Below are 15248 nucleotides of genomic sequence, written 5' to 3'. Positions count from 1 at the left end.
TGCTCAAGGTGGCTTCTTCACAGGACTTCCTAGTCTTGGTTACAGTACCTGCTCCCTCACCCACACCGTCCATGTCTAGGGGTGGTAGCAGCCCTGCACACTGCTCTATCTCGTACGTTTTCCCTATACTCTGCTCACTTAAACAATCCCTCTATTAAACCCTCTTTGAATTACTCTAATCCAGTGTACCTTCTATTTTCTACTAGGACCCTAATTGATGACACACTTTGTAAACTCTGATTTTCCCCTCTAGCCTCACTCAACCTGATTCTCCCTCTTTCAAAGGGATTATGCATATTACATGTGTAAAACGCCTACCACAGTTCTTAATATATTGTAAGTGCTCAAGAATGTTTATTATTTTTTTCATTATGAATCCCTTCATAATCTGATTCCTGTCTTCTTTTCACCTTTATTCATTTCTACTCCCCTTGGCCACCCCCATTGTACTGGGTTGAATAGCATCCCCTTAAAATTCATATCTACCCAGAAACTCAGAACATAACCTTATTTGGAAGCAGGATTCTTGCAAATGTATTTAGTTAAAATGAGGCTATACTGGATTAGGGTGAATCTAATCCTATTGAATTTGACCAATAGGGTCTAGACCTTAGAAACCACCCTAATCCAATAACTGTTGTCTTTATAAGAAGAGAAAACCGAGACACGCACATAAGTAGAATAGCCATGTAAAGACAGGGGCAGAAACTGGAGCACTACAGCTGCAAGCCAAGGAATGCTGAGGACTGCTAGCAACTGCTAGAAGATAGAGAGAGGCAAGGAAGGATTCTTCCCTAGAATCTTCAGAGAGAGCATAGCTTCGCCAACACCTTGGTTTTGGACTTCTAGCCTCTAGAAACTGCAAGAGAATAAATTTCTGTTGTCTTAAGCTACCCCAGTTTGTGGTACTTTGTCATGGCAGCTTTAGGGAATACATACACCCACCAACTCCACATTGAGTGCCCACAATCAACACGGTCTTTCTCACCTCCAGGTCCTTGCGTAAGCTGCCTAGGAGCATCCTCTCACCTGTTTTCCACTTGACCACCTCCTGCTTGCCATTCCTCCCATTGTGCCACCTTATCTTGAGACCTTCCCTGACCATCCAAGTCTAGCTTAGAGAAGCCTCTCTTCTGAGTTGCACAACACTCTGTCTTTTTGCCATCACAACACCTATTACATTGCACAACAGTTGCAACACTGTTATGTGACTGGTTGTAACACCGTTTATTGCACTGTAGGATTTGTGAGAACAATCCTCTCCATCTTATAATCCGATCTGTCTTATTCTTAGTTGTATTATGGGTGCCTGGTATGTGTTAATGCTGACTAGTACTCATTAAGTGCTTACTACATACTCAGTACCATTCTAAGTTATTTATATTAACTCATGTACACCAACTTGCTACCTTATGAGGTAAGTACTATTAATTTTCCCATTCTATAGTTGGCGACAATGAAAAGCACGGGCTGAGACATCTGCATTATTCTTGGCGTTCTTCCAGGTGCACTTTGCAATTCCACCAGCAAACCCCATTGCATGATTTCAGTTTCCAAGTGCAAATCCATCTTAGCCTTAAACTCATTTACGCCATTCGCTCCCACTATATCAGCCACGCTCGACTGTTGCATGGTGCAATAACTCTCTGCCAGGCTCTGAACAGTTTTCCCAGTCATCAAGAAGGTGCAATTGATTCAAAGTGTTAATATTTGCTCACCACAGAGACCATCCGGGGGCTTCATCACTCATAGCAATGCCACCCGCTGGAACTACAGAAGTGCAGGGCTCTCGAAGGCTATGCGTGAGCTGATGATGAGAGATGCAGGCTTCCTGGATAAGCAAAATCTCATCACGGAAAGATGTGCATCCTCTCTACTAACTTGGGCTTTCTGTCAGACAGATGAGAAGAGGTTTAAAGTAAAATAAATGGAAATTGCATATCTGCTTATGCTATGAAATCCTGGAGTTCCTGGATCCTCACACATTAATTGAACTATCTTGTATATTAAGTATGTACTAAGTGCCAGACTTTCTGCTAGTTGCCAGGAACACAACACAAAATAAAAGGAAGGCTCCGTGGTACCCATCTTCCTGCCTTCAGGTAGGAACACACCTGTACATCTGTGGCCATCTGCTCTATCTCAGTTCCTTTAAGACAACTGGACTGGCTCGCAGAGAAAAGTGAGGACTGTACCAGGGCCATTTGCAGTGAAGGTCTCAGCCCCACCTTCTTGCTCTGCAACACAGCCCTGCCCCTGCCTGTCTCCCTTACTGTGTCCTGCCTCTTAGCATGGGTTGCTATTTTAAGATCCTCCTTTTGCCTCCCTGGGCTGGTCACTGCCATTACACCTTCCTTGGAAGCAGCAAGATGGGGTGGCCATGAGCATGGGCTCTCAGCCAGGCAGCCTGAGTTGAATCCATCTCTGCTATACTCTAGCTGTGTAGTCATGGGGAAGTCACTGCAACCCATGTACCTCAGTTTCTTCATCCGTAAAATGGCAATGCAAATGACAGTCACTACTTAAGAAGGTTGTTGAGACAACTGAATGAGATGACGGGCAAAGTGTTTAAGACAGTGCCTGACACACAGTAACCACACAATAAACATGCTAGGTAATTCTGTTATTAGTGTTGTTATCACCTGATTGATGCTGGATACACACATGCCACTGTGAATCTGGTCATCTCTTTTTATTTATGCACATATTTTTCTTTTGTTTAGCAAAGGTTTATCAACTGGCCACAAGGCCCCATTTAGGAACTATGGGGGCTACAGAGGAAAATAAGATGCAGTCCTCAACTTCAAGGAGCATACAGTCTAATGGCACAAACAAGCAGGACACTTAAAAATAGCCCAATCCACCACATGGAGTGCTTTATATGCTTGCCATTTTCAGTCTGCCCAATAACCTCATGGAGTAAGCACTCATTATCATCGTTTTCATTTCACAAGAAGTCACAGCGAGGCTAAGCAATTTCTCCAGGGTTACACAGCTAGGAAATGGCAGAGAAAGGATGCAACAACAGGCAGTCTGACTCCAGAGGCTACACTCACGGTCCCTATGCTAGGCAACGATCACGGCACTGACAACTGTGCTGGAACTTCCTGGAAGCTCCCGGGAGGGCAGCACAAAGGGGACTGATTTCTGACTAATGAGCAGGATTTTTCATGTAGTGCAGGGGAGGGCACACCAAGCCAGGAGGAGCAGGCTGAGCAAAGTGGGGAGAGCACACATCCGGGAAAGGGGCAGTCTGGGGATGCCAGAGGCTGGCCTCTGTGTGGGGAGAGCAGCAGGGTGAGGAGGAAGGGTGGCAAAGGAGCCAAAGGTCAGGCGAGTCCAGGCCAAGGAGTCCGCACATCTCTCATAGGCAGTAGGGGCTCACCCGCTGAATGACATGGTCGGATCTGCAGTTTAAGAAGAAAACCAAAAGCCAGCTCTCTCCAACAGGCTTCTCTGCTGGCTCTCTAAGGTAAGGAGGAGGTACAGAACACAGCCAGAATCGTGCCCACGGTTTATTTGTATTATGGTCTATGCTGCGGATAAAAGAGCGTAGAGATTCTTGTAGATAGACCAGTTTTTCACCCTAGATTTCCTTCTTCTTCCTGTATGACTCTGGGAAACTCGCCTCACATTTCTGAGCTCATTTGCTCCCCAGAGTAAAGAGCGACTGGTGAAAGCCACCTCACAGGGTAGACAAGTGGAAGGGTAAATTGAGAAAATGCAGGTGCCCAGGAGATCTTTTTTTTTTTCCTGACAGTTCCTCTGTTGCTGTCCTTTCTGCACCCTCTGTGGGGTTTTCGGGGTCTCCTGCCCAAGGGCCCACAAAGTCCGGGTCTGCAAACAGAGAAACATGCCTCAAGTGTTATAAGTGAGTGCGTACAAGTCCCAGGGTGAACTGCCAATACTCAGCTGCCAGGGCCAGCAGCCATGGGCTGTTAAGCAAAAGGCAACATTAGCCTGAGCAGTGTCTTCCATGATTACCTTTGCTCACACACCTTTTCCTGCCGTGACATCACATTACAACATGGATCATCTGGTTCCTTGGCAGGGGAATGCCACATCTAACTGTAGGAGGACACTGTTTGGGGAAGCCAGCCAAGCCAGAGGCTGCCTGCCTCCCTGCTGGTTCCTCCAGTGCTGCCAGCAAGAAGGATGAAGAAGGAAGAGCCCTGGGTCCTCAGAGCCTCCATCCCTCCCTTTGGCAGGGGAGAGGACCAGTTGTGGCCAGCACAGAGGATGCTCAGGTCTGACGTGGGCTCAGAAACGTCCTCACTGACCCCTTTCTTTCACACACATGGGCTCAACACCTCAGGGTATCAGAGAATAAGTAGTGACAAATCCACAGGCTTTCGAATGAAAAAGACCTATGGGTGAGTTCTAGCTTTGCAACCCTTAGCAAGTCGCATAACCTCTCTGTTTTAGTATTCTAGGGTCGCTGAAACAAAGTGCCACAAACTGGGTGACTTGAACAACAGCATTCACTATCTCACAGTTGAGGAGCTAAAAGTCCAAGATCAAGGTGTTGGCAGGGCTATTTCCTTCTGAGGGCTGTGAGATGAATCCGTTCCAGGCTTCTCCTCTAGCTTCTGGTAGTTTTCTGGTGACCTTTAGCACTGCTTGGCTTTTAGAAGAGTCATACTGATCTCTGCCTTCATCTTCACATGGCACTGTGTCTGTCTGTCCAAATTTTCCCTTTTTACAGGGACACTGCTTATACTGGATTAGAACCACCCCCCAACAATGGCCCCTTAACTAACTCTATTTGCAATGACCCTATTCCCAAATAAAGTCACATTCTAAGGCACTGAATATTTGGACTTCAACATATAAATTTGGGGTGATAGGAGGGGTACAACTCCACCCATAACATTCTCTAAGGCTGTTCTCTTCTCAGTAGAGTGAGGGTAATAAAGGCTGATAAAGCTTTAGTATCCCCATAGGGTTTATTGCACCCCATAGGTTTGTGTGCAGTTAAATGAGGTAGGGAATGTAACTACCTGACAAAGAGCAGGTGTCAGTAAATGTGATTTCCTTTCCCCAAGATGGAGAGAGACTTCTTTTCCATGTATTTAATCTGCTATCCGCAAATTAACTGAGCTTAGTATCTACCCTAACGTGCCCCTAGTATGAATTTAAAGGTCATTTAACCTAACCTCTATCTCAAATAGTAAGGAAACTGAGGCCCCAAAAAATCATTTTGCTGATTTAATGACTAGCCTTGGGCTAGAACTAATTTTTCTCCTTGGAATAAGAAGCCATTTTATCCAGGGAACATTCTCTGTATTAAAATATCCTATATTTAGCTCCTCACTGCCCTACAATAACACTTGCAGTTTGTCTTATGTAGCATAAGTGGTCTTTCTCAAACCTTCCCCATAGCCGTCACCTTGTTTAGGCTGTTCTACACAACAATAACAGACGGGGATAACTTACGGCACTAGACAGACGAGGAAACAGAAGCTCAGAAAGCTACAGGGCTTGGTAGAGGTCACAGACCTCATAAGTAGTAAGACAAGAATTAGAGTGCAAGTCTCACTACAGCTTTGCCAGGGCTTTCTCCTCTATTGCATGGTTTTATATGTGGGTCTTAGTTACCTTCAAATGGTAGAATCCCATGCAAGATTCAAGGAGGGCATCTTGGGAAGGCCCTGGCCACCTGCCTCTGCTATTCCAGCTTCCAAGACCTTCCATACAACCATCCTCGCTTCCTCTTTAAAACATCCATCTTTCATCTTGCTGCTCTGCTGCTCCACAGAATCCACAGTCACAGAGCAAGGCATGGGGAGACATGGCAAGCTCCCCAGGTCCTGTTCCTGGTGCAGGGTGAGGACACTCACTCTGATGCCAGGAATTCCAGCCCTGATGCTCCGTGAGGTCAGGAATTAGATGGCGGGCCTACCTAGTCACCCAGATGGCTTTCTGCTTTGAGAAAGTTTCTCAGTCCTGAGATGAGTAGATGCTACACACCATGCTCGCCCTCACACAGATCCGTCTGAAGGAACATGCACCGGGATCTAGGTGAGTCATTTGCAAGAAATGTCAAGAAAGCACACAATGAGACAACTGCACGTGAACATGGATGACTGATAGAGCTGAAAAGTCAGAGAAGGCCAGAGCCAAACTCAGCATATGAAATAATAACTCTATCAACCAACTTACTTATTCATTCATTCATGCAACAAGTACTGATTGAAGGATTACCATGTGCAAAGCACTCAGCTAGGCACTGCTTAGGAATAAGCAAGGCAACATGGTCCTCACTACCTGGGGCTCTCTGGTCCTTCACTACAGAATGTCCGAAGAGGCCCATTCCATTGGCACCAAAAGGCTTGTTTTAGGGATAGAAAAGGACAAAATAATTATAGAAAATAAGGCAAGCAGCAGAGCCTTTTGGCTGCTCTGGGGTCACAGTGCTGTAAATAACAGAATGTTAAAATGGCCTTGGGGTACAATAACTGAAGAGGGGTGTCAGTCATTTCGTGATGCAAGAACAAAAATGATACCTTTACAACAGCTGCAAATTAGCCTTGCTATAGGAAAAAATCAGAGGAAGCGTTTCATAGGAGCAAGGATCCTTGCACATAACAACCTTTCAGAGAGGACTCTGTAGAACAGAAGCACCAGAACCTAAAGTCCAGTGTATAGCCCGGGCCCCCACACTTGGCACAGACTCAGCCTATGGTAGCTAGAATTAAACTGATGGAGTAGAAAGAGTGTCTATTTAGAAATCAGAGAGTTTAAAGCCTAGCATCTATCAAGCCCCTTGCAAGCTAGAGATCTTGGCCAAGCAACTGGGTGTCTCAGAGCCCTGAGTTTTTATCTGTAAAATGGGCATATTCACAACAAAACACACTGAGAGCCCACTATGTGGTCTCTGTGCTTTCCCTGCATTACCTTGCCTAGTCCACAATTTAACCCTGTGAAGTAGGTCCTAGGTTATCGCTATATTTCACAATGGGAAAGCCGCAGGTGGACAGCCCAAGCCAGTTGCCATTTCTACAGCTGCTAAGTGAAAAAGACAAAACTGGTGCTCTATAGCCTGAACCCTTAACACCTTTAACAATAATAATAACTGATTCCCAGTGAGAAAGTGAGGAATACATGCAATCACATGTGTAAAAACATTTGTTAAAAATCACAAAGTATTGCATACAGATGAGGGGGTTTATTATTTCTTCCCTCTGTGGGCATGAATAGACTTACAATAAGCCAAAGAAATTTCATTTTAAATCCTACTCTCCCTTTATTCCTCAACTGTTACAGTAAAATGAGGGGCTGGGGATTTTGGGAAACAGTCAGGAGCCAAGGAACCTGCTATAGAGATATGAGATAGGGAAGAAAGAACCACGGGGCCTCATAGCGCACACAATTTGCAAGCTGATGTACAAACTATTTGCTGAGACCAATTACTCTCATCTTAATTAATGAACACACAACCCACAATCTGTCTGAGAAATGCGAAAAAATATGGCATGTGTTTGGAGGCTGCAGTGTGCCAGCCACCAGATCTGGAAGCACCTTCCTCAGACTGCTGGGCTGGGAGTCACCATGGAGACCACGTTTTAGCATCCTAATGACACTGAAATTCAGTTCAAACCAGCTCTTCAAAGTGCCCATGTGAAGTGCTTGCTGTGTGACTGGCAGTGGGTTAGGTGCTGTGGAGTGCTCAGAATAAAGGCAGCCCACTTCCTGCCCTACAGGATGAAGGAGGAAGGATTGCTCGTCAACCCACCAGCCTTATTTTGTGCCTCCAGTCTACTCAGTGCGGTGCCTGGCACTGCAGGGGACTCCAAGGCTGAGGCCACAGACTTGCATTCCAGGCATTTAAGTTGGACAGTTGATAATGACAATAGATAAATTTTATTTTTATTTTTTATTTTATTTTATTTTTTTGAGTCGGAGTCTCGCTCTGTCACCTAGGCTGGAGTGCAGTGGCATGATCTCGGCTCATTGCAAGCTCTGCCTCCCGGGTTCGCACCATTGTTCTGCCTCAGCCTCTCCGAGTAGCTGGGACTACAGGCGCCTGCCACCGTGCCCGGCTAATTTTTTGTATTTTTAGTAGAGACGGGGTTTCACTGTGGTCTCGATCTCCTGACCTCATGATCCACCCGCCTCGGCCTCCCAAAGTGCTGGGATTACAAGCGTGAGCCACCGCGCCCGGCCAACAATAGATAAATTTGCTGAGGGCTTATTCTGAGTTAGGTACCATGCTACCTAAGCCAATTGCATATATTGTCTCATTTTATCCTCACAACAACCTCATGAATGAATTGACTATTAATTGCTAAAATTTACTGAGCACTTACCCTGTGCTATGCATGCCCTAGGCCAAGCACTGATAGTTCCCAGGATTTAAAAGCTTGGGCAAGATCACTGGTTAGTAAGTGTCACAATCAGGATTTGAATCCAGGATGTTTAGCTTCAAATGCAGGGTGAATTTAATCATTATATTATAGTACATTAATTCAACTGATACTTATTGAATGCCTTTGAGGAAGATAAGAATCTTATATTTTAGCAAATTTCAAGTATACAATATAGTATTATTGACAATAGTCAACATGCCACACAAGTATACCTTAATAAAACTGGATTTTTTAAAAAAGAGTCTAAAATAAAAGACTTATATTTTAGTAGAGGGAACTGGGTGTGAGGGGAAACAAGCAATAAACAAATTCAGTTCATGACAGACTCTAATTTGTACTGCAAAGAAAATGTACTTCATGAGTCGATAGAAGGGGTGAGAATGGTACAACATGGTCCCCTCCCCGCGAAGAGGGCGCAGTGGCCATGGTCAAGTTGCCGGGCTCCCCTGAAGCAGACACCAAGACAGAGTAGTATGCAGGATGTGTATTAAGATGTGTGGTGCTTTTGGAATCTACATCTGTGGAGGGGGAAATGGAAGGAGGGGTCAACAGAGGGAGATGTCGAGCTGCAGTGCAGGCCAGGGACAGTCTTGGCTAACCCTGAGGAAGTCCTGGAGCTTGAACAGTCATGCAGACTTGTCCTGACCTGACAACCTCCACATCAACAAGTTATTGGATGAGGGCTATCAGAGGAAAGATCTGACCTTGGGCAAGGCAGCTCCCTGTAGCCGAGGCAATCCCAGAGAAGGCTAGCAAGTGCAAGCTGTCTGCTCACTGCACTCTCAGAAGCTGGACCAACAAGTCCCATCTTGAAGGGATTTTTGGATGGCACCTCACAGTGTCCACCACAAGGGTGATGGTAGAGGAATCTCTGAGGCAGTGATAACTGAGCTGATTCCTAAATAAGATGGAGAAGAGCAAGTGATGAAAGAGGCTCAAAGCAGCCTACACAGGGGGACATCTCTTCCAGGAGTGGACAAAAGGCAGATCCTCAAAACAACAAATGAATAACATGAGACACTGTGATACAGAAAAGTAAGTGGACACAACTCCAGTGTTAAACACACCAGCCAGGGGTAGGGGAAATCATGAGGAATGGAAGTATTTATTCGGCATGGCCTGTGGTTTGGGATTGGGAAGAGAGATTGATTTGTTAGGCTTAAAACTCTCATAAACTTTTTTATGTTATAATAATCCTATGGATTTAATTAACCACAACCACTCCCAATCAACAGAGTGTGTGGTTGTTAACAATAATAATAATTGCAAAAGAACATTAACATTATGCCAGGCCCTGTTCTAAGTGCTTTGTTTATGTTAATTCTCATAATCTCACAATAACCATATGAAGTAGGTGTTGTTTTACGGATGAAGAAACTGAGGCATAAAGAGATTGAGTAACTTGGCCAAGGTTGCATAATGAGTAAAAGTAGAGCCAGGCTTCAAATTCAGGCATCTGGGCTCTCGGTTGGCACCTTTGACTATTGCACTGTGCTGTTGCCCCGGTGCAAATCCCTGACTGTATTAATAGAGGCAGAGTCCAGCTCCAGGTGCAAGAGTCTTGCTCCTCAGATACCATGAGACACTGGAATCACTTCTTTTTTGCCTGTACATTTTCCACCTTGCAGTCAGAGTGATCTTTTCAAGACAAAATTGAATAACATCTTTCTCTGCTGAATACCTTCAGCGACTCTACATTTCACAGGCTCAACTCACCTGGCACTCAGGGCTCTGCAGGGCCTGCTCCGGCCTCGCCTCTCTCCTTGTATCCCAACACCTCCTCAGGGCCTTTGCTCATGCTGTTCTCTTCACCTGGAGTGTTTTCTCCCTCATCTCTGCTCCCCCTCAGACTAGCTAATTCCTCTCATTCCACAAGCATCAGACCCTCTTGTTATTCTCTCCCATTACACACTTACTTTTTCCTTTATAGCACTGAATATAATGTTAGTTCCTTATTTGAGTGACTAAAATCACAAATTAAGTCAACAATGCTGTAACTCATTGTTTAATGTCTATTTTCCTGCTACAATGTAACTATGATGAGGAGAGGGACTCCCACGGCCTAGCCCAGTGCCTGGCAGAGATGAGGCATTCGTCTAATGCTGTGGAATGCAAGAGTGAATGAATGAGCTTCACTGATAAAGTACATTTGTTCGGAAGAGGGAGGTCAGAGTAACTAAACCAGCTCTGACACCCAGGTTTCTCACCTGTAAACAATGAGATCTCCTTACATAGTTCTTGTGTGGTTAAGCATTAATATGTGTAAAACACCTAGCACAGATTCCAGGAACTAGCAGCCCATCAGTAATTGGTATCTATAATCAATCTATCTATATTATTTTGTTAGGAGCATTTAAAAAAAAAGTAAGGGAGACACAGTCTACAGTTAAGAGTGATGTAATTGGTATCTATAATCAATCTATCTATATTATTTTGTTAGGAACGTTTAAAAAAAAGTAAGGGAGATACAGTCTATGGGTTAAGAGTGAAAACTCTGTAGCCAACACTCTAGGGTCAAATCCTAGCCATACGTATACTAGCTGGGTTTATTGCCTTCTCCTTATAGGCCTCAACCAGTTCATCTGTGCAATGAGTGGGGGGTAATGAGTGTTCCATACACATGCAGCTGTGGTACTGGGGATAATGACTGTTCCATACACATAAGCTGCTGTATTAAATAAATAAAGCATTTAGGACAGTGCCTGGCACATAATCTTTATCTCAACAAATTTTATATACTATTGTCACAAACAATAAGATAGTATGGAGAATTTAAAGACAGTCTTAGCCAGAAGGAAAGAAGATGAGAGGACAGGAATACAGTTCTCAAACACTTGAAGTGGAGATGCTGAGGAGAGAGACAAGTTTTCTACTGTGAGACTCCAAAGAAGGTAAAATTCAGGGAAGGCTCACATTGGGTCCATGAAGAGCACTAGTGCAGATGAGATGCCAGACAAAACATGAAGTATCCTGGCACATAGAGGCTGGCAGCCAGGGGTGAAGTGGAGGAAACTGGGTGGAAGGTTGCAGGAGAAACCCTTAAGGGTCTTTGCATCTCTATGGTTCTGAGGTAGGAGGCTTCTATAATACTTTCAAATTCCATGCAGTAGTGTTTTCTTTCTTTAATTCACCTATATATAGCAGGGAAAAGGGTACATTCATTCACTATTTGTCAGGAAAATAGCAAAGCTGAAAAAGATGTCTGTTTGGATTTCTGGGACATTTCAGAACCTCAAAAGAAAGATTATAGGTTAAAAGCACCATGATCGGCTGGGCACGGTGGCTCACGCCTGTAATCCCAGAACTTTGGGGGGCCAAGGTGGGTGGATCAGGAGGTCAGGAGATAGAGACCATCCTGGCTAACATGGTGAAACCCCGTCTCTACTAAAAATACAAAAAAATTAGCTGGGCGTGGTGGCGGGTGCCTGTAGTCCCAGCTACTCGGGAGGCTGAGGCAGGATAATGGCATGAATCTGGGAGGCGGAGCTTGCAGTGAGCTGAGATTGCACCACCGCACTCCAGCCTGGGCGACAGAGTGAGACTCCATCTCAAAAAAAAAAAAAAAAACGAATAAAAAGCATCATTATCTCTGACTCTTGGGTCCAATGTTCTTCCAAATTAGTATGAGAATGAGAGGGAATGAAGAAAGGCAAACTGCACCTCTAATGTGTTCACTACTGTCACTTATGCTTGGTGTGACACAAAACACCACAGTGTCCTTGGGCTTCACAAGGCTTTCAGGGCTCTGACCCTGGAGGGCTGGGTATGCAGAGTCCATCCTTGTTGCACTAGAAGAGCACACAAAGACATGTTGAAGGAGGTTATTCTGGTAGGCTCGGACAAGCTATATGACGGCTTTGTCAAAGAGTAATATGCTCTTTTGTGCATCACTCCACAGTACATAATACACAGTCTCATTCCATGTAGACTTCAAAATAATTCCATGACATAACTTTTCATTCACTCATTAAATTATCCAATATGCATTTGTTGAGCACTAACATCTATTGCCTGCTTACTGTATACCAGGCACTGTTTTAGGTGCTCACCAAACTTACCCTCTTAACCTCATACTTGAAGAAACAGACACAGAGATTAAGTTTGTCCAAGGCTTCCAACTGAGGCACTGTCCTCTAAAACAACAGTACTTACTATCCTGATTTAATAATAAAGATGAATAATTAATTTTGTCTACCATGATTAGCATAGATAACAAGAATTATAACTATCCTTCGTACTTTACGGCTTACCAAGAATACATACATGGCCAGGCGCGGTGGCTCATGCTTGTAATCCCAGCACTTTGGGAGGCCGAGGCGGGCAGATCACGAGGTCAGGAGATCAAGACCACGGTGAAACCCCGTCTCCACTAAAAATACAAAAAAATTAGCCGGGCGTGGTGGCGGGCGCCTGTAGTCCCAGCTACTTGGAGAGGCTGAGGCAGGAGAATGGCGTGAACCCGGGAGGTGGAGCTTGCAGTGAGCCGAGATTGCGCCACTGCACTCCAGCCTGGGTGACAGAGCGAGACTCCGTCTCAAAAAAAACAAAAAAAAACAACAAAAAAGAATACATACATAACCAATCCTATGCAGTGTGGTGGGCAATTGTCCCTATTTTAGAAATAAACATGCTAAGGCCCAGAGAGGTTAATTAACAAGCCCCAGTTCACCCAGACAGTGAGTAGACAGAGGAGCCTGCTCTGTGACTGTCACTGTCTGTCCCTCAATGCATGTTCAGCACAACACACCTAATAGCAATAATTAGTGTCTCCATGTTGAAATGATATCTTATGTAATACATCCATTATTTAATTTGATCTCTCCATGAACCCAATGAGATAAAAAGCATTATCCCCATTTCAGAGCTGAGGAAACTGAGGCTCAAAAAGTTGTCAACATGTGCTAGATATGTGGAGGGCTTGAGTCAGGCTTCAAACCCACATTTTCTTATTCCAACTCCCATGCATTTTTCATTAACCTTCCCTGCCAAATATTCACCTACAATGCCTCTTGCGGAGACATGGAAAGCTGCTGCCCTTGCCCACAGAGTCAGTGTCCCAGGCATTCTCTTTCTCTTCCTTTCAGCCATCCCAGCCCAGAGATTTTGGGGAAGCAGCATGGAGAGAAGCTCATGCCTTGCTCAGTACTAGGCCAGGCACTTGGGGACCCAACCATCAGGGAGCTGACACAATTTCAGATGCTTGCTACCCTAATTACTTGATGATCTGTCATCACAGAGATAGAATTGGGATGCGGGGAGTGGCATTCTGCTTTTGCCTGGGCAAAAGAAAGGCAGCTAAAAATGCTTCAGTTTCAGTTTACAGAAGAGAAATCTCCATCAAAGTCTATGATCAATCCCAAATATTGGTTCAGAAAGAAGGATGGAAGGGAATTGGGCAGTTGTGGAGCATCTACTGTGTGCCAGACATCATGCTGGCAAAGGCGTCACACAGTACATGGATTTGCTGGTTTGGTCATCACAACAACCCCATGAGACAGGGATACATATTTGCGATTTGTAGGTGAGGAAGCTAAGGATAGTAGTGGTGGATGAGCCAGACACCTGGGGCAGGAGTGGGGCAAGAATCTCAGTCTTACTTCTGCAGAAGTCACAGAACGGCTTTAACCAGGAGCATGATTTAGTTGGAACTGTGTTCTAGAAATATTCCTCTGCTGCAGTGAAGTGAGTTCATTTGAGAAGGTAAAGACTGGAGGCAAAGGAGGATGAAGTACATTGTGTGAGATGGGATGCAGGCCTGTGGCTAGGATAGGCATGCAAGGAGTGGCTAGACTCGGGACTCATCAGGATGCTGAATCCACATCTCTAGAAGGCCAATGGAGGCCCAGAAGCAGGACAGGAGTGAGGAGGAGGGAAGGTCACAGTCAGGCTGGAACATGGGTCTCTGGCCTGTGTGACCAGATGAATGGAGCTGCTGCAAGCTGGTGTAGGAAGGCAGGCTCAAGGGCACAGATGTTGAATTAAGTGTGGAAATGTTGAGTGTCAGGTGCCTGAGAGTGATCCAGGTGGAGACGCCCAGTTCACAAGTTTCCACTGGAGCTCAGTAGAGAGCCTGGACCATAGAGAAGCTGTCAGCAGAGACTTGGTGGTTGCAGCCAGGAATGTGGAGGGAATGGCTATGAGAGGATGTGCAGTGTGATGTGAGAGTGGGGAGTAGAACAGAGCTCTGGGGACACCAAGAAGGGCCTTTTCAGAGGCTTAGCAAGAATAGCCAGATGGGCAGGAGGAAATGAGGAAAATCTACATTTGCTTTTAAAGAATGAAGTCCTTTCGTGTTTTGCATTCTTGAAGAAATGAAGGGTGTTACTAATACAGCTGAGGAAGGATTCTCTGATGTGATCTGTACTATCCTGGGAGAACACACAGTATGGATGGAGAAGATCCAGAATCCATGTGAAGAAGAAATAGGAACTCTATCTCCATCAAAGGAGAATGGTGTGTGTGTGTGTGTTTAGGCGGGGAGAGACTGAAGTTCCCACTGCTGGGCTGCTAAGAGAAGGGTGAGCAAGGACTGTGCTGTGGCTCCTCTAGGTGTCTGTGCTGAGAAAGGCACGGTGTCATTGCTTTTTGACACGGCACTGATGTTTGATTCATCAGGTGATGCCAACCAAACATGGAGGTTGCCTTAAAGCATTAAACCTGAGTATGAAGAATGAACACGTGGAAATGATGCTCATGATGAGGTAAATTTTACACAAAGCTTGAGGTTCATGAAGAAGCTGTGATTTTGCCAGCACGATAACTGAGAGAGATGACTCTCCACTCTCCTGTATCCTTCAAAAGTAGGAACAGTCAAGAAATGCATGTGAACACACAGAATCACAGGATCTTAGGACTGGAAGGGACCTGAATTCTCATTTT

This window comes from Symphalangus syndactylus, chromosome 19, assembly GCF_028878055.3.
Source record: "Symphalangus syndactylus isolate Jambi chromosome 19, NHGRI_mSymSyn1-v2.1_pri, whole genome shotgun sequence".
In the NCBI taxonomy this organism is placed as follows: Eukaryota; Metazoa; Chordata; class Mammalia; order Primates; family Hylobatidae; genus Symphalangus; species Symphalangus syndactylus.
The sequence above is the reverse complement of the archived record's forward strand: the minus strand, read 5'-3'. Positions refer to the sequence as shown.